Here is a 19,379-nt window from a genome sequence, read left to right as displayed (position 1 = left end):
CTTCACTTAGCATTATACTCTCTAGATCCATCCATGTTGTTACAAATGGCAAGATTTCATTTTTTATGATTGAAATAATATAATAATTCCATTCTTTATCAATTCATCTTTCGATGGGCACTTGGGCTGCTTCCATAATTTAGCTATTGTAAATGATGCTGCAATAAACAAAGGGGTGCATGTATCTCTTTGAATTAGTGTTTTTGTATTTGAGGGGTACATACTCAGTAGTGGGATTACTGGATCATATGGTAGTTCCATTTTTAACTTTTTGAGGAATGTCCGTACTGTCTTCCACAGTGGCTGCAACAGTTTGCATTCCTACCAACAGTGCACAAGGGTTTCTATTTCTTTGCATTCTCTCTAACACTTACCTATTTCTTTTGTTTTTGATTTTATACATTCTGACAGGTTTGAAGTGATATCTCATTGTAGTTTTGATCCATTTCCCCGATGGATGAATGATGTTGAGTATCTTTTCGTGTGTTTGGCTATCGGTATTTCTTCTTTGGAGAAATATCTGTCCATGTCTTCTGCCCATTTATTTTTATTTAAAAAATTTGGTAATGCATGTTTATTTTTGAGAAAAAGAGAGAACGAGAGCATGCAAGTGGGGGAGGGGTAGAGAGAGAGACACACAGAATCTGAAGCAGGCTCATACGGGGCTCCAACACACCATGAGATCATGATCTGAGCCAAAGTTAGACTCTCAACCAACTGAGTCACCCAGGTGCCCTGTCTTCCACCCATTTTTAATTGGATTGTTTTCTGGATGTTGAGTTGTACAAGTTCTTTATATATTTTGGATACTAACCCTTTACTAGATGTCATTTACAAATATCTTCTTCCATTCAGTAGGCAGTCTTTTAGTTTTGTTGATTATTTCTTTTGCTGTACAGAAACTTTTTATTTTGATATTGTCCCAATAGCTTATATTTGCTTTTGATTTCCTTGCCTCAGGAGACATATCTAGAAAGATGTTGCTATGGCCAATGTCAAAAAGAATTATTACCTGTGCTCTTTTCTAGGATTTTTGTGGTTTCAGGTGCCACATGTAGGTCCTTAATCCATTTTGAGTTTATTTTTGTGTATGGTGTTAGAAAGTGGTCCAGTTTCATTTTTTTGCATGTAGCCACCCAGTTTTCCCAGCTCCATTTGTTGAAGAGGCTTTTCCCATTGCATATTTTCAGCTATTTTATAAAAGATTAATTGACCATATAAGTGGGGGCTTATTTCTAGGTTTTTCTGTTCTCTTGTTTTAATCTCTTTGTCTGTTTTTGTGCCACTTACATCCTGTTTTGATTACTATAGCTTTGTAGTATAACTTGAAATCTGGAACTGTACTAGCCCCAGTTTTGTTTTTCTTTTTTCAAAATTGCTTTTGCTGTTTGGGGGTCTATTGTGGTTCTATAAAAATAATAGGATTGTTATAGTTCTGTAAAAAAATGCTGTTGGTATTTTGATATAGATTACATTAAATCTATTAATTAAATCTAGATCACTTTGGGTAGTATGGACATTTTAATATTCCATTCCATAAGCATGGAATATCTTTCTACTTGTTTGTGTTGTCTTCAGTGTCTTTCATCAGCATTTTATAGTTTTCAGATTACAGGCCCTTCACTTCTTTGTTATGTTTATTCCTAGGTATTTTATTATTTTTGGTGCAATTGTAAATGGGATTGCTTTCTTAATTTCTGTTGCTTAATTATTAGTATATAAATACATTATATATTTGTATCCTGCAACCTTAATGAATGTATCAGTTCTAGTACATTTTTGGTGGAGTCTTCAGGGTTTTTATATATAGTATCATGTCTATATATAGTATCATATGATACTATATAGAATCACTGCAAATAGTGAAAGTTTTACTTCTCCCTTCCTGATTTGAATGCTTCTTATTCCTTTTTCCTGTCTGATTAGTATGACTAGGACTTGTAGGACTACGTTGAATGAAATTGATGACCGTGGACATCCTTGTCTTGGTCCTATTTTAGAGGAAAGTTCTCAGTGTTTCACCATTGCATATGATGCTCACTGTGGGTTTTTAATATATAGCCTTTATTATTTTGAAGTATGTTCACTCTAAACCTACTTTGTTGAAAGTTTTTTTTTATCATGAATGAATATTGTACTTTGTCAAATGCTTTTTCTGCATCTATTGAAATGATCATATGGTTTTTATCCTTCCTCTTGTTAATGTCATATATCACATTGATTTGCAAATATTGAACTGCCTTGCATTCCAGGAATAAATTCCATTTGATCATGGTGAATGATTTTTTAAATATATTGTTGGATTTTTTTTTTTTTTGCTACTATTTTGTTGAGGATTTCCCATATATGTTCATCAGAGATATTAGCCTGTAGGCTTTTGTTTTTGCTTTTTTGCTTTTTGTAGTATCTTTATCAGGTTTTGATATCAGGGTAATACTGGCCTCAGAATGAATTTGGAAACTTTCCCTTCCTTTTCTGTTTTTGGAAGAGTTTGAGAAGAATAGGTATTAATTCTTCTTTAAATGTTTGGTAGAATCCACCTGTGAAGCCATCTTATCCTGGATTTTTGTTTATTGGGTGTTTTTGAATTACTGATTCCAATTTCATTGCTAGTAATCAGTGTATTCATATGTTCTATTTATTCCTGATTCAGTTTAGGGAGAGTATATGCTTCTAGGAATTCATTTCTTCTAGGATGTCCAAATTGTTAGCATATCATTTTCCTTAACATTCTCTTATAATCCTTTGTATTTCTGTGGCATTGTTATTTTTCCTCTTTCATTTCTTTAAAAAAATTTTTTTTAAATATGAAATTTATTGTCAAATTGGTTTCTATACAACACCCAGTGCTTATCCCAAAAGGTGGCCTCCTCAATATCTATCACCCACCCTCCCCTCCCTCCCACCCTTCATTAACCCTCAGTTTGTTCTCAATTTTAAGAATCTCTTATGCTCTGGCTGTCTCCCTCTCTAACCTCTTTTTTTGTTTCTTCCCCTCCCCCATGGACTTCTGTTAAGTTTCTCAGGATCCACATAAGAGTGAAAGCATATGGTATGTCTTTCTCTGTATGACTTATTTCACTTAGCATCACACTCTCCAGTTCTATCCACGTTGCTACAAAAGGCCATATTTCATTCTTTCTCATTGCCACCTAGTATTCCATTGTGTATATAAATCACAATTTCTTTATCCATTCATCAGTTGATGGATATGACATTTAGGCTCTTTCCATAATTTGGCTATTGTTGAAAGTGCTGCTATAAACATTGGGGTACAAGTGCCCCTATGCATCAGCACTCCTGTATTCCTTGGGTAAATTCCTAGCAGTGCTATTGCTGGGTCACAGGGTAGATCTATTTTTAATTTTTTGAGGAACCTCCACCCTGTTTTCCAGAGTGGCTGCACCAGTCTGCATTCCCACCAACAGTGCAAGAGGGTTCCTGTTTCTCCACATCCTCTCCAGCATCTATAGTCTCCTGATTTGTTCATTTTGGCCACCCTAACTGGTGTGAGGTGATATCTGAGTGTGGTTTTGATTTGTATTTCCCTGATGAGGAGCGACATTGAGCATCTTTTCATGTGCCTGTTGGGCATCTGGATGTCTTCTTTAGAGAAGTGTCTATTCATGTTTTCTGCCCATTTCTTCACTGGATTATTTGTTTTTTGGGTGTGGAGTTTGGTGAGCTCTTTATAGATTTTAGACACTAGCCCTTTGTCCGATATGTCATTTGCAAATATCTTTTCCCATTCCGTTGGTTGCCTTTTAGTTTTGTTGATTGTTTCCTTTGCTGTGCAGAAGTTTTTTTTTTTTTTTTTTTTTTTTTTTTTATCTTCATGAGGTCCCAATAGTTCATTTTTGCTTTTAATTCCCTTGCCTTTGGAGATGTGTCAAGTAAGAAATTGCTGTGGCTGAGGTCAGAGAGGTTTTTTCCTGCTTTCTCCTCTAGGGTTTTGATGGTTTCCTGTCTCACATTCAAGTCCTTTATCTATTTTGAGTTTATTTTTGTGTATGGTGTAAGAAAGTGGTCTAGTTTCATTCTTCTGCTTGTTGTTGTCCAGTTCTCCCAGCATCATTTGCTAAAGAGACTGTCTTTTTTTCCATTGGATACTCTTTCCTGCTTTGTCAAAGATTAGTTGGCCATATATCTGTGGGTCTAGTGTTGGGGTTTCTATTCTATTCCATTGGTCTATGTGTCTGTTTTTGTGCCAATACCATGCTGTCTTGATGATTACAGCTTTGTAGTAGAGGCTAAAGTCTGGGATTGTGATGCCTCCTGCTTTGGTCTTCTTCTTCAAAATTACTTTGGCTATTTGGGGCCTTTTGTGGTTCCATACAAATTTTAGGATTGCTTGTTCTAGCTTCGAGAAGAATGCTGGTGCAATTTTGATTGGGATTGCATTGAATGTGTAGATAGCTTTGGGTAGTATTGACATTTTAACAATATTTATTCTTCCAATCCATGAGCACGGAATGTTTTTCATTTCTTTATATCTTCTTCAATTTCCTTCATAAGCTTTCTATAGTTTTCAGCATATAGATCTTTTACATCTTTGGTTAGATTTATTCCTAGGTATTTTATGCTTCTTGGTGCAATTGTGAATGGGATCAGTTTCTTTGTCTTTCTGTTGCTTCATTATTTGTGTATAAGAATGCAACTGATTTCTGTACATTGATTTTGTATCCTGCAACTTTGCTGAATTCATATATCAGTTCTAGAAGACTTTTGGTGGAGTCTATCGGATTTTCCGTGTATAATATCATGTCATCTGCAAAAAGTGAAAGCTTGACTTCATCTTTGCCAATTTTGATGCCTTTGATTTCCTTTTGTTGTCTGATTGCTGATGCTAGAACTTCCAACACTATGTTAAACAACAGCAGTGAGAGTGGACATCCCTGTCGTGTTCCTGATCTCATGGAGAAAGCTCTCAGTTTTTCCCCATTGAGGATGATATTAGCTGTGGGCTTTTCATATATGGCTTTTATGATCTGTAAGTATGTTCCTTCTATCCCGACTTTCTTGAGGGTTTTTATTAAGAAAGGATGCTGAATTTTGTCAAATGCTTTTTCTGCATCGATTGACAGGATCATATGGTTCTTATCTTTTCTTTTATTAATGTGATATATCACATTGATTGATTTGCTAATATTGAACCAGCCCTGCATCCCAGGAATGAATCCCACTTGATCATGGTGAATAATTCTTTTTATATGCTGTTGAATTCGATTTGCTAGTATCTTATTGAGAATTTTTGCATCCATATTCATCAGGGATATTGGCCTGTAGTTCTCTCTTTTTTTACTGGGTCTCTGTCTGGTTTAGGAATCAAAGTAATGCTGGCTTCATAGAATGAGTCTGGACGTTTTCCTTCCCTTTCTATTTTTTGGAACAGCTTGAGAAGGATAGGTATTATCTCTGCTTTAAATGTCTGGTAGAATTCCCCAGGGAAGCCATCTGGTCCTGGACTCTTGTTGGGAGATTTTTGATAACTGATTCAATTTCTTCGCGGGTTATGTGTCTGTTCAAGCTTTCAATTTCTTCCTGTTTGAGTTTTGGAAGCGTGTGGGTGTTTAGGAATTTGTCCATTTCTTCCAGGTTATCCGGTTTGTTGGCATATAATTTTTCATAGTATTCCCTGATAATTGCTTGTATTTCTGAGGGATTGGTTGTAATAGTTCCATTTTCATTCATGATTTTATATATTTGGGTCATCTCCCTTTTCTTTTTGAGAAGCCTGGCTAGAGGTTTATCAATTTTGTTTATTTTTTTCAAAAAACCAACTCTTGGTTTCATTGATCTGCTCTACAGTGTTTTTAGATTCTATATTGTTTATTTCTGCTCTGATCTTTATTACTTCTCTTCTTCTGCTGGGTTCGGGGTGTCTTTGCTGTTCTTCTATTTCCTTTAGGTGTGCTGTTAGATTTTGTATTTGGGATTTTTCTTGTTTCTTGAGATAGGCCTGGATTGCAATGTATTTTCCTCTCAGGACTGCCTTTGCTGCATCCCAAAGCATTTGGGTTGTTGTATTTTCATTTTCATTTGTTTCCATATATTTTTAAATTTCTTCTCTAATTGCCTGGTTGACCTCTTCATTCTTTAGTTGGGTGTTCTTTAACCTCCATGCTTTTGGAGGTTTTCCAGACTTTTTCCTGTGGTTGATTTCAAGCTTCATAGCATTGTGGTCTGAAAGTATACATGGTATGATCTTGATTCTTGTATACTTATGAAGGGCTGTTTTGTGACCCAGTATGTGATCTATCTTGGACAAGGTTCCATGTGCACTCGAGAAGAAAGTATAGTCTATTGCTTTGGGATGCAGAGTTCTAAATATATCTGTCAAGTCCATCTGATCCAATGTATCATTCAGGGCCCTTGTTTCTTTATTGATCCTGTGTCTAGATCACCTATCCATTGTTGTAAGTGGAGTATTAAAGTCCCCTGCAATTACCACATTCTTATCAATAAGGCTGCTTATGTTTGTGATTGTTTTATATATTTGGGGGCTCCCGTATTTGGCGCATAGACATTTATAATTGTTAGCTCTTCCTGATGGATAGACCCTGTAATTATTATATAATGCCCTTCTTCATCTCTTGTTACAGTCTTTAAGGTCTAGTTTGTCTGATATAAGTATGGCTAGTCCAGCTTTCTTTTGGCTTCCAGTAGCATGATAAATAGTTCTCCATCCCCTCACTCTCAATCTAAAGGTGTCCTCAGGTCTAAAATGAGTCTCTTGTAGACAGCAAATAGATGGGTCTTGTTTTTTTATCCATTGTGATACCCCATGTCTTTTGGTTGGAGCATTTAGTCCATTTACATTCAGTGTTATAGAAAGATATGGGTTTAGAGTCATTGTGATGTCTGTAGGTTTCATGCTCGTAGTGATGTCTCTGGTACTTTGTCTCACAGGATCCCCCTTAGGATCTCTTGTAGGGCTGGTTTAGTGGTTATGAATTCCTTCAGTTTTTGTTTGTTTGGGAAGATCTTTATCTCTCCTTCTATTCTAAATGACAGACTTGCTGGATAAAGGATTCTCAGCTGCATATTTTTTCTGTTCATCACATTGAAGATTTCCTGCCATTCCTTTCTGGCCTGCCAAGTTTCAGTAGATAGATCGGTCACTAGTCTTATTGGTCTCCCTTTATATGTTAGACCATGTTTATCCTTAGCTGCTTTCAGAATTTTCTCTTTATCCTTGTATTAAAAAAATTTTTTTGGGGGCACCTGGGTGGCGCAGTCGGTTAGGCGTCCGACTTCAGCCAGGTCACGATCTCGCGGTCCGTGAGTTCGAGCCCCGCGTCGGGCTCTGGGTTGATGGCTCAGAGCCTGGAGCCTGTTTCCGATTCTGTGTCTCCCTCTCTCTCTGCCCCTCCCCCGTTCATGTCTGTCTCTCTCTGTCCCAAAAATAAATAAACGTTGAAAAAAAAAATTAAAAAAAAAAAAATTTTTTTTAATGTTTATTTATTTTTGAGAGAGAGAGGCAGAGCATGAGTGGAGGATGGACAGAGAGAGAGGGAGACATAGAATCTGAAGCAGGCTCCAGGCTCTGAACTGTCAGCACAGAGCCCAACGTGGGGCTGGAACCCACGAACCTTGAGATCATGACCTGAGCCGAAGTCGGATGCTTAACCGACTGAGCCGCACAGGAGCCCTTCCTCTTTCATTTCTGATTTTGAGTCCTCTCTTTTTTTTTATGGGTCTAGCTAAAGGTTTATCAATTTTATTGATCTTTTCAAAGAAGTAGGTTTTGTTTTCATTAATCTGTTCTGATTTTTTAAATCTCTATTTCATTTATTTCTGCTCTAATATTTAGTATTTCCTTCCTTCTGCTAGTTTGGGGCTCTGCTCCTCTTTTTCTAGCTTCTTTAGGTATAAAGTTAGGTTGTTTGAGATTTTTCTTGTTTCCTGATGTAGGCCTATATTGCTATAAATTTCTCTCCTAGGATAGCTTTTGCTACATCCCAAAGATTTGGGGCCATTGTATTTTCCTGATCGTTTGTATGTATGTATTATTAAATTTCTTTGATTTCTTCTTTGACCCATTTGTTGTTTGATAGAATGTTATTTAATCTCCATCTATTTATGTTCCAGATTTTTTTCTTGTGGTTGATTTCTGGTTTCATAGTGTTGTAGTCCGAAAAGATGCATGTTATGATTTCAGTCTTTTTGAATTTGTGGCCTAATGTGATCTATTCTGGAGAATGTTCCATGTGTACTTGAAAAGCATGTGTATTTTTGCTGTGTCTGAATATATCTATTAAATCCATCTGGTCCAGTTTGTCATTCAAAGCCACTGTTTCCTTGTTGATTTTTCTTTCTAGGTGATCTATTCATGTAAGTGGGATGTTAAAATTTCAGTTCACTAGTATTGTTGATTTCTTCTATTATGTTTATTAACTTATTTATGTTATTTGGGTTCTTTCATGTTGGGTGCATAAATGTTTACAATTATTATACCTTATTGTTAAATTGTTCCCTTTATGATTATATAGTGTCCATCTTTATCTCTTGTTACAGTCTGTTTTAAAGTCTGTTTTGTCCAATATATTGTTACCAGCTTTCTTTTCACTTCCATTTGCATGATAAATGTTTTTCCATCTCTTCCCTCTAAATCTGCATGTGTCTTTAGGTCTCTTGTAGGCAGGATATTGATGGGTTTTACAATTTTATCCAGTTAGGCACCCTATTCTTTTGATTAGGTAGTTCAGTCCATTTACATTCAAAGTAATTACTGGTAAGTATGTATTTATTGCCATTTTATTACTTGCTTTATGGTCACTTTTGTAGTTCTTTGTTCCTTTCTTACTCTCTTGTGGTTTGATGGCTTTCTTTAGTGATATGCTTGGATTCCTTTTTGGTTTTTTTTTGCATATTTATGTCAGGTTACCATTAGGTTTGTGGTTTGATTTGTGGTTACCATTAGGTTTATATATAATATCCTATGCATATGGCAGTCTATATTAAGTTGATTGTTGGTAAAGCTTGAACCCGTTCTAAAAGCACTAATATTTTATTTCCCCCACCCCACATTTTAGGTATATGGTGTTATACTTTACGTCTTTATTTTGTGAATACCTTAACCAATTTTCATAGATATATTGATTTTAATATTTTTAAATTTGTGGCCTAATATTCCTGCTATTGTGCTTTAACCTCCACACTGGTTTTATAAGGGATTAATATACTGTTTTTATAATGTTTATATGTACCTATGAAAGTGTTCCCTTTCCTACTTTTATTACTCCTGCTTATGGGCTTTCCTTCCCACTCAGAGAAACCCTTTAACATTTCTTGTAGGAAATGGATTAGTGGTCATGAATGTCTTTAACTATTTTTGTCTGGAAAACTACTTCTCTCTCCTTCTATTCTGAATGATAGCCTTGCTGGATAGAGAGTATTATTGGCTGCAGATTTTTCTCCTTTTAGCACTTTGAATATATTGTGCCCAAACTCAGCTGATAGCATTATATGGGATTCCCCTTGTATGTAACTGTTTTCTCTGGCTATTTTTAAAATTCATCACTTTTTTTAAAATGTCATTTTAACTATTCTGTGTCTTGGTGTGGAGCACCTTAGGTTGATTTTGTTGGGGCTCTCTGTGCCTCTTGGATCTGGATTTCTGTTTCCTTCTGCAGATTAGGGAAGTTTTCAGCTATTATTTATTAAATTTTCTGCCCCCTTTTTTCTCTCTTCTTCTGGGATCCCTATAATATGAATGTTATTATACTTGGTGGGGTCACTGTGCTCCCTTAACCTATTCTCATTTTCTAATATTCTTTTTTTCTTCTGTTCCATTTGGTTGCTTTCCATTACTCTGTTCTCCAGGTCACTCATCCATTCTTCTACTTCCTCTAGTCCTTTATTCCATGTAGTGTATTTTTCAGTTATTGAGTTCATCTCTGGTTGGTTCTTCTTAATATTTTCTCTTTGTTGAGGAACTTGCTGAGATCCTCCACTCATTTCTCAAGCCCAGTGAGTACCTTTATGACCATTACTTAGAGTTCTGTATCTGGCGTATTGCTTATTTCCATTTTGTTTAGCTCTCTTGCTGTGTATTTGTCCTGTTCTTTCATTTGAGACCTATTCCTCTCATTTTGTCTAACTTTCTGTGTCTGTGTTAGGAAAGTCAGCTAGGTCTTCTGCTTTTGAAATTGGTGGGCTTATGAACAAGAGGCCCTACAGTGCCCTGCAATGTGAGGTCTATGCAGCAGAAGCTGGCACTTTGGGTTTTCTGCTATGTGTTTTGTGTGCATCCTACTGTTGTGGTTGAGGTGTGTTTGACTTTAGTCTAGTTGTCTGCAATGACTCTTCGCTTGTTAGGGGTAGGGTTTGGTACCTGTGCTGTTTAAGGGCCCAGTCTGAGAGCCACAATGGGCTTGCGTTGGGTCAGTCAAGATGCATGCCCTCAGCTCATTTTCCAGAATTGTGGTTGCACTGAACTACAGGGTACACTCCCAGCATTGTCTCCTGAAAGGCTTTTGTTGGTGGGTGGGACCTACAGTCAGACCAGCTGTCTGCCCCAAGCCCACTGGTTGGCCTGCAAACTAGTGTGTGTGATTATTTTCCACCTTCCCCAGGGCAGGAGTCACTTTGAGTGGTGCTGGCCACTGTCAGTGCTGCTTACAGAATGCCATGCTTGTGGTGCCATTTTGGATGGACTCCTGCCAAGTGGGGTGGGTTGGATGGGATAGTCTGCAGGAGAACACAAGGGTGGGATGCATAACATAAACAAGGTTTGTACTTGTCTGCTTATGGGAAGAGACTTGGAGCCATTTTGGAGGAACTCCTGCCCAGTGTGGCTGGTTGGAGGGGGAGATTCATAAGACAGTGTATCTATGGAACAAAGTAAGCCTAGGATCCTCCTATTCTGACATCTTCCCTGGTAGTCTGATTAGGTTACAGAATTTTCAACAAGGAGAGTAGCTGAGTTTGATATCTCATGAAGTTTTTATGAGTAATCTAAATATAATTGTTAAGAGTTAAGTAAATTGTGGGCACTTTGGTGGGTCAGTCAGTTGAGCATGCAACTTTAGCTCAGGTCATGATCTCATGGTTTGAGCCCCACATAGGGCCTGCTGCTGTCAGTACAGAGCCCACTTAGGATCCTCTGTTCCCCTCTCTCTGCCCCTCCCCCACTTGTATGTGCTGTCTCTCAAAAATAAACTTAAAAAAAAAAGAGCAAGTAAGTTGAAGGAAAAAGGTTTGAGCCACTCAGGCACCCTTTACCTATAATCAGTTAAGCATCTGCCTCTTGATCTCCGCTCAGGTCTTGATGTCAGGGTTGTGAGTTAATACCCTGTGCTCTGCTCCGCACTGGATGTGAAGCCTACTTAAAAAAAGAAAACATAAAAGTTTATAGATCAACTATTTAAAATAGTTTCTCCAAGTCTTTTGGTACCCTGAAACCTTTAAGTTTTGCTAAATGAGTTAATGTAGATATCATTGAATTTAACTTATTTCCCAATAAGTAAAGAATAAAACATTAATTAATGACTATAGGTTTATTCTTTTGGCTTTCCTATCACAGAGGAACTAAAACTTGAGTCTCTTAGTAAACAGTGTTTTGTGCTTTTTGAAAGATTGTTATGAATAAGCACATATTTCAAGAAATTTATAAATACCTTCATAGTGCATTTTTAGATTGGCAAATTAAGTAAATGTAATAATTCATAATTGCTTAGTATTTTTCACTATAAAGTTTCTAAGGGTAAAAGACTTTTTTTTAATTTTTATTTTTTTTAATTCACATCCAAGTTAGCATAGAGTTAGTAGAGTGCAACAATGATTTCAGGAATAGATTCTTTAGTGCCCCTCAACCTCTCCAGCAACCCTCTGTTTGTTCTCCATATTTAAGAGTCTTATGTTTTGTCCCCCTCCTTGTTTTTATATTATTTTTGCTTCCCTTACGTTCATCTGTTTTGTATCTTAAAGTTCTCATATGAGTGAAGTCCTATGATATTTGTTTCTAATTTCACTTAGCATAATACCCTCTAGTTCCATCCACATAGTTGCAAATGGCAAGATTTCATTCTTTTTGATTGCCGAGTAATACTCTATTGTGTGTGTGTGTGTGTGTGTGTGTGTGTGTGTGTGTGTCTTCTTTATCCATTCATCCATTGATGGACCTTTGGGCTCTTTCCATACTTTGACTATTGTTGATAGTGCTGCTGTAAACAGTGGTGCATGTGTCCCTTTAAAACAGCATACCTGTATCCCTTGGGTAAATACCTAGTAGTGTAATTGCTGGGTCGTAGGGTAGTTATGTGTTTAATTTTTTGAGGAACCTCCATACTATTTTCCAGAGTAGCTGCCCAGTTTGCATTCTTACCACCAGTGCAAGACAGATCCTATTTCTCTGCATCCTCACCAACATCTGATGTTGTTAACGTTAGCCATTCTGACAGGTGTGAGGTGGTATCTCATGGTGGTTTTGATTTGTATTTCCCTGATGATAAGTGATGTTGAGCATCTTTTCATGTGTTGGTTGGCCATCTGGATGTCTTCTTTGGAGAAGTGTCTATTCATGTCTTTTGCCCATTTCTTCACTGGATTATTTGTTTTTTGGGTGTTGAGTTTGAGAAGTTCTTTGTAGATTTTGGATACTATTTATCTGATATGTCATTTGCAAATATCTTCTCTCATTCTGTCAGTTGCCTTTTAGTTTTTCTGATTGTTTCCTTTGCTGTGCAGAAGCTTTTTATTTTGATGAGGTCCCAATAGTTCATTTTTGCTTTTGTTTCCCTTGCCTCTGGAGACATGTTGAGTAAGAAGTTGCTGTGGCCAAGGTCAAAGAGGTTTTTTCCTGCTTTCTCCTCAAGGATTTTGATGGCTTCCTGTCTTACATTGAGGTCTTTCATCCATTTTGAGTTTATTTTTGTGTATGGTGTAAGAAAGTGGTCCAGGTTCATTCTTCTGCATGTCACTGTCCAGTTTTCCCAGCACCACTTGCTGAAGGGACTGTCTTTATTCCATTGGATATTGTTTCCTGCTTTGTCAAAGATTAGTTGCCCATACGTTTGTGGGTCCATTTCTGGGTTCTCTATTCTGTTCCATTGATCTGAGTGTCTGTTTTTGTGCCAGTACCATACTGTCTTGATGATTACAGCTTTGTAGTATAGCTTGAAGTCTGGGATTGTGATGCCTCCTGCCTTGGTCTTCTTTTTCAAGATTGCTTTCACTATTCCAGGTCTTTTCTGGTTCTGTACAAACTTTAGGATTGTTTGCTGTAGTTCTGTGAAGAATGCTGGTGTTACTTTGACAGGGATTGCATTGAATGTATAGATTGCTTTGGGTAGTGTTGACATTTTAACAATATTCTTCCTATCCAGGAGCATGGAATCTTTTCCCATTTTTTTTTGTGTCTCCTTCGATTTCTTTCATAAGCTTTCTATAGTTTTCAGTGTATAGATTTTTCACCTCTGGTTAGATTTATTCCTAGGTATTTTATGGTTTTTGGTGCAGTTGTAAATGGGATCGATTCCTTGATTTCTCTTTCTGTTGCTTAATTTTTGGTGTGTAGGAATGCAACTGATTTCTGTGCATTGATTTTATATCCTGCCACTTTGCTGAATTCATGGACCAGTTCTAGCAGTTTTTTTGTGGAATCTTTTGGGTTTTCCGTATAGAGTATCGAGTGAAAATTTGACCTCCTCCTGGCTGATTTGGATGCCTAAGGGTTAAAGCTTCTAATATGTGATTAGAGCTACTAAAAATAATAGGGAAACATCTCCATATGCAAGAAAATTAGAACATGTGTTTTTCTCCTCCATTTCTTATAGCTTCTTTATCAAAAATTTTTGTCCTCAAGTGAGACTAATGTTTTTTTTCACATTCAGATTTTTTCCTCTTTAAAAAGTCTTAGAAGATTGTGAACAAGGAATCTTTAAAATGATTTTAATGTATGATCATTCTGGCTAAGATTAAAATGATTTATTTGAAAAATGAGTTTTAATATAAAAAGCTGGTACAAATTAAAATTTGTTTTTTGTCTGTTAAAATCATAACAGTAATCTAAGAAAATGTCCTTTTAATTGTAAACAATTTTTTTACTTTTAATGCAATGTACCTAGAAAAATAAAGGTTCCATGTTTTGTCTTCATCAAGTCTTTGATTACTTAGAAAAAAGAGTGTTTATTTGCCTATGAAGTCTTTAACTGCCACTTTAGATAAAATGGATAATTATTGTATGATATGTTACTCTGTTTAATGAAAAGTCTGAACTTTTTTTATTTTTTATTTTTTGACAAAACTCCCAAATTCTAAAATGAAGTCTTCTTGAGTTTGAAACTTCCCAGAGGATCTTTGGAAGATTTCAAGGGTTTGTTCTTCTCATAAAAGAGAGATGTTAAAGGCAGCAACCTCTTTGACCTTGGCTGCAGCAACTTCTTACTTGACATGTCTCTGAAGGCAAGGGAAATAAAAGCAAAAATAAACTATTGAGACGTCATCAAGATAAAAAGCTTCTACACAGCAAAAGAAACAAAACTGAAAGGCAACCAGTGGAATGGGAGAAGATATTTGCAAATGACATATTGGATAAAGGGTTAGTATCCAAAATCTATAAAAAACTTACCAAACTCAGCATCCAAAAAACAAACAATCCAGTGAAGAAAAAGGCAGAAGACATGAATGGACACTTTTCCAAGACACATGGAAAGATACTCAACAATGCTCATCATCAGAGAAATACAAATAAAAACCACACTGAGATACCACCTCATACTGGTCAGAATACCTAAGATTAACAACTCAGGAAACAACAGATGTTGGCAAGGATGTGGAAAAAGGGGAGCCCTCTTGCACTTTTGGTGGCCTGCAAACTGGTGCAGCCACTCTGGTAAACAGTGTGGAGGTTCCTCAAAAAATTAAAATTACAAATACCCTACCATCCAACAATTGCATCATTAGGAATTTATCCAGAGAATACAGGAGTGCTGACCCGAAGGGGCACATGCCCCCTAATGTTGATAGCAGTGCTATCAACAATAGCCAAATTCTGGAAAGAGCCCAAATGTCCATCAACTGATAAATGGGTTAAAGAGGTGTGTGTTTATACACAATGGAATTGTATTGCAATGGACTACTACTCAGCCATCAAAAAGAATGAAATCTTGACATTTACAACATGGATGAAACTGGAGGGTATTGTAAGCAGAATAATTCAGAGAAAGATATCTTATGATGTCACTCATATGTGGAATTGGAGAAACTTAAATGATCATAGGGGAAGGGTAGGAAAAATAAAAACAGAGAGGCAAACCATAAGAGACTTTTAAATACAGAGAACAGACAGTTGATAGGGGTTGGGTGATGGGCATTAAGGAGGGCACTTGGGATGAGCTCTGTGTGTTATATGTAACAGATCACTGGATTCTACTCCTGAAGCCAAGACTACACTCTATGTTAGCTAACTTGAGAATAAATAAAGAGATGTTAATTATGTTTATTTGGTATGTTAAATTGCATGGGAATCATTGTCAAGTAAGTGATGCTAAACCTTCTTAGATTATATTTCCATAAATATAATTAAGTGTTCTAGAAATTGTGTGAGACTCCTAGAAATTGATTATGTTATCACTTATAATTCTAGTTATCTTGAAGTATTGGTTATTTCTGTGATGATTAAATCTCCATGATGATTAAATCTCCTTGTCAATTGCATTGTAACGATGTTTTTTAATTGTTTTTGAGAGAGAGCAGAGGGGCAGAGAGAAAGGGAGAGACAGAGAATCCCAAGCAGGCTCTGCACTGACAGTGCAGAGCTCAAATGAGGGCTCAAAGTCACAAACCGTGAAATCATGACCTGAGCTGAAATCAAGAGTCGGATGCCTGACCCACTGAGCCACCCAGTGCCCCTGCATTGTAATGAATTCTAATCAAATCATTAACCATTACCATTTTTAAGTCATTTGCAGTTATTGTTTTACTTTGATGCTTTTGCAAAAGTGCTTCATCTTCAAGGAGATTCAGGAAAAAGACTGATAAATACCTAGAATATCGGTCTCTTATAACTTAAGATCATACCGTTGAACTGAGTAAGAATTTACACAGCTCTATTGGAGAAACTGATGGCTTCACAAAAGTAACAGAAGGTCAAGATGAAGGGAAATTAATTATAGGGGTGCCTGGGTGCTTCAGTTGGTTAAGCACTGGCTCTTGGTTTCAGCTCAGGTCATGATCTTATGGAGCCCTGCATCTGTCAGTGCAGAGCCTGCTTGAGATTCTCTCCCTCTCTCTCTCAAAACAAAAAGAGAAATTAATTACGAATGGGAGTGAATAAACTGAAAATTTTTAGGATTTTTATTTTTTGAAATACTGCTTTGTAAAAAAAAAATGTAAGTTTGAGAGAGAATGCAAGTGGGGTAGGAACAGAGAAAGAGGAAAGAGAGAATCCCAAGCAGATTCCCCACTGTCAGTGCAGGCCTGATGTGAGGCTTGAACTCATAAACTTTGAGATCATGACCTGAGCCGAAACAAAGAGATGGACCCTTAACTGACAGAGCCACTCAGATGCCCCAAAATACTCGTTTTTTTCATCTTTTTTCCCCAGATATAGGAAAACCTTTCCTCAGCAATTTGGCAATTTATACCTTTGTAAGCTCTGCCTGCCTGATCACCCCAGAATTTGGAAACTCTCAGTGAGTATTCTTGTATACTTATTGAACATATATAAATATATTGCCATAAGAATCTGTCTTCCTTATAACAGGACAGTTGGGAACACTGGTTTTATTACTAAGGTTTTGACTGGAATGTCATATTTAAGAGAGATAGGCTCAGATATAACTAGACAGCTTTAAGCAACTAATACTGACTTTATGGAGCCAATAAAGTACCTTGGAAATAGTGTGATACTTGCTTACAGGTTTTCAGCATTCTTACCAGGTAAGTAAAGAGGGCCACTTCCAGGCAGGTGCAGGAACCTCAGGATATTTTGGGGACCCTGTTAAAAAAGGAAGTAACCTAAATCCATAGGTATTGCAGGCAAAGCATGATGGCAAGTATTTTGCTTTATTTCTTAGCCTCAAGACGCTGTTAAAAATTCAACCTGAGATGTTTTATGAAAAGTTCCACCAAAGCAGATGTAAAAGATCCTATATGATCAATCATGACTCTCACGTCACTTATATATAATCAAGCTAAGTTCATTGAAACTAGCCTTATTTGCAAACAAATTAGTCTTAATGGTTATAATTGATAGAAATGGGGGTAATTGTAGAGAGAAAAATTGTTTTGACTGAAACTATGAACTTTTAGATATTAGATTCTAGTTCTATTAATTGACTTTGTTCCACCTGTAAACTAGACTAGATCCTTAATTTTAGTATCTCAAATCTGGTTACATCTTTCCAAAGTAACATTTCTGATTATCTCCCATTCTTTTGAAACACTGAAAGTGAATATTAATGACTTGGATGGGACCAGAGAAACCACCAGAACACCATATGTATAGATAATCTTTTACTGGTTGTTGTGTGGCCAAAGATCACCACAGACATTTAACCTGCAAACCAGAAAGATCATTTGATTGTGACTTGCTGCCTTCACTCCATCTAAGATGCTTTGAAATTGGGATCTAGACATCTTCTCAACTGGCTACCCTCAGAACTAAGAAACCGTTTTACAATTCAGTCTCCCCAAACTGAGGCAGCACTCTGGGATATAGGCAGTATCATAACCAGTATCATCACTGGATCTAGACTTTATGACATGGTGATTTGTCACCAATATCACCGTGACATCCAGACCTTATGTGACATGTTCTTTGCTATTGTAATTGAGGAGGAAAGCCAATCCATGGTTGCATTTATGTGGCAAGGCAGGCGGTATCAGTTTGCTAGGCTACCACAAGGATACCTTAGCAGTCCAGTAATAGCCTATAACGTTCCAACACAAGACATCCAGGCCTTTGATGAAAACACACACAAAAACCCAGTATTTCCTATATATTGATGACATCCTTATTTATGGCGGTAACTAGGAAAAACACATTAGGGTCAAAATAGAATTAATTACTTACACTCAGAAAATGGAAAATTGACCCAAGTGAGGTCCACACACTACAGTAAAAGTGCTAGGCAAAATTTAGTCCTCTGGAGGCATAAAAAAACCCACACCCAGTCATAAACAATATCAATTGTGTATTGACTCCTACCACAAAAGAAGAAGCTCAGAAACTGATAGGACTGTTTGGATATTTGGTATAGCACATACCACTTCTGGTGATAATATTAAAACACATTCATGAAATAGGATGAGTAGAGACTTTAGATGGCTAGAGACTCAAGACAGCCTTTATTTGAAAAATGCTGTCAGAATGTTTAACACATTGGCATCATCTAATGAGGACTTTAAATACAAATTAGAGTGCCTGTACTCAGGAGAGTTTGCAGCAGCATCACTGTGGACCGAAACACCACAGAACTCCAAGTTTTACCCAACTGGGCTTTACACTAAGGAGTTCCCATTGTCTGAGAACATACACCAACCAATTGAAAGGCTCACCTAAACATTCCACAAGGCCCTAGAAAATACACACTAAGAAAATAAGCCAATTACACTTAAACTCCAAAAAACCCTTCTGTAGTAGATAAAGCAGACCTCTACAAAGAGATGGGAAGTACTCTTGACTATAAAGCTATAAAATAACAACGATACATATCTGAGTGGGGCCACAGATTAAAAGTTGACCTGCATTAACTAAAAAAAAATCTCAGCAATGCCAATAGTGGACTTGCTGGATTTTGAGGAGTAAGCTCAAGTGGTTAGGTAATAGGGACCACAGCAGTCAATGGTGCATGGTTTTATTTTATTTACTTTATATATGTGTATATGTATATATATATGCATATATATATAGTAAATTTATATACATATGTAAATTTGTGTGTGTGTGTGTGTGTGTAGAGAGAGAGAGAGAGAGGGAGGTGGAATATGAATGTGCATGAGTGGAGGAGAGGGGAAGAAGAAGGAGAGACAGAGAATCTCAAGCAGGCTCCATGCTCCACATGGAGTCCAATGCAGAACTCAATCCCACGGCCCTGGGATCATGGCCTTAGCTGAAAATCAAGAGTTGGACACTCAACCAACTGAGCCAGCCAAGTGTCCCAACAGTGCGTGATTTTAGATGGATCAGCTTTCTTACCATAATACAGAATATCCTGGCAATCTGTAGAGGAATGACTAATAATGGACAAACCAGGATAGAATCAGGCAACGAGAATCAGCACAACATCAATTTATGGCTAAGCTAATAGCTATAAAATTGACAATTGAACAGTCTGTTAAGGAAAGTCACAATGAGGTATGTAATTTTTGGATACAAGGATGGTAGGTAAATGAATAGCTAGCTCTCTGGTCAGGTCATGGCAGGACCTGGG

General features: G+C 36.9%; 1 long non-coding RNA gene across 2 annotated transcripts in view; it reads left to right on the top strand.

Annotated features, from left to right (window-relative positions):
* The window catches only part of LOC122491809, a 38,362-nt gene extending 20,616 nt beyond the window's left edge, over positions 1–17,746 (top strand). Inside the window, exons 8-9 of one of the 2 annotated variants that reach the window (XR_006299448.1) lie at positions 16,550–16,637; positions 17,397–17,746. This is a non-coding gene — a long non-coding RNA (uncharacterized LOC122491809). Of the gene's footprint in view, positions 1–14,269; positions 14,433–16,549; positions 16,638–17,396 lie in introns of those variants that run through there. The other variant, XR_006299449.1, reaches the window with a different exon arrangement.
* The last annotated feature ends 1,633 nt before the right edge of the window (positions 17,747–19,379 follow it).

The sequence above is a fragment of the Prionailurus bengalensis genome, chromosome C2, assembly GCF_016509475.1.
Source record: "Prionailurus bengalensis isolate Pbe53 chromosome C2, Fcat_Pben_1.1_paternal_pri, whole genome shotgun sequence".
NCBI lineage: Eukaryota > Metazoa > Chordata > Mammalia > Carnivora > Felidae > Prionailurus > Prionailurus bengalensis.
The sequence above is the reverse complement of the archived record's forward strand: the minus strand, read 5'-3'. Positions and strand labels throughout refer to the sequence as shown.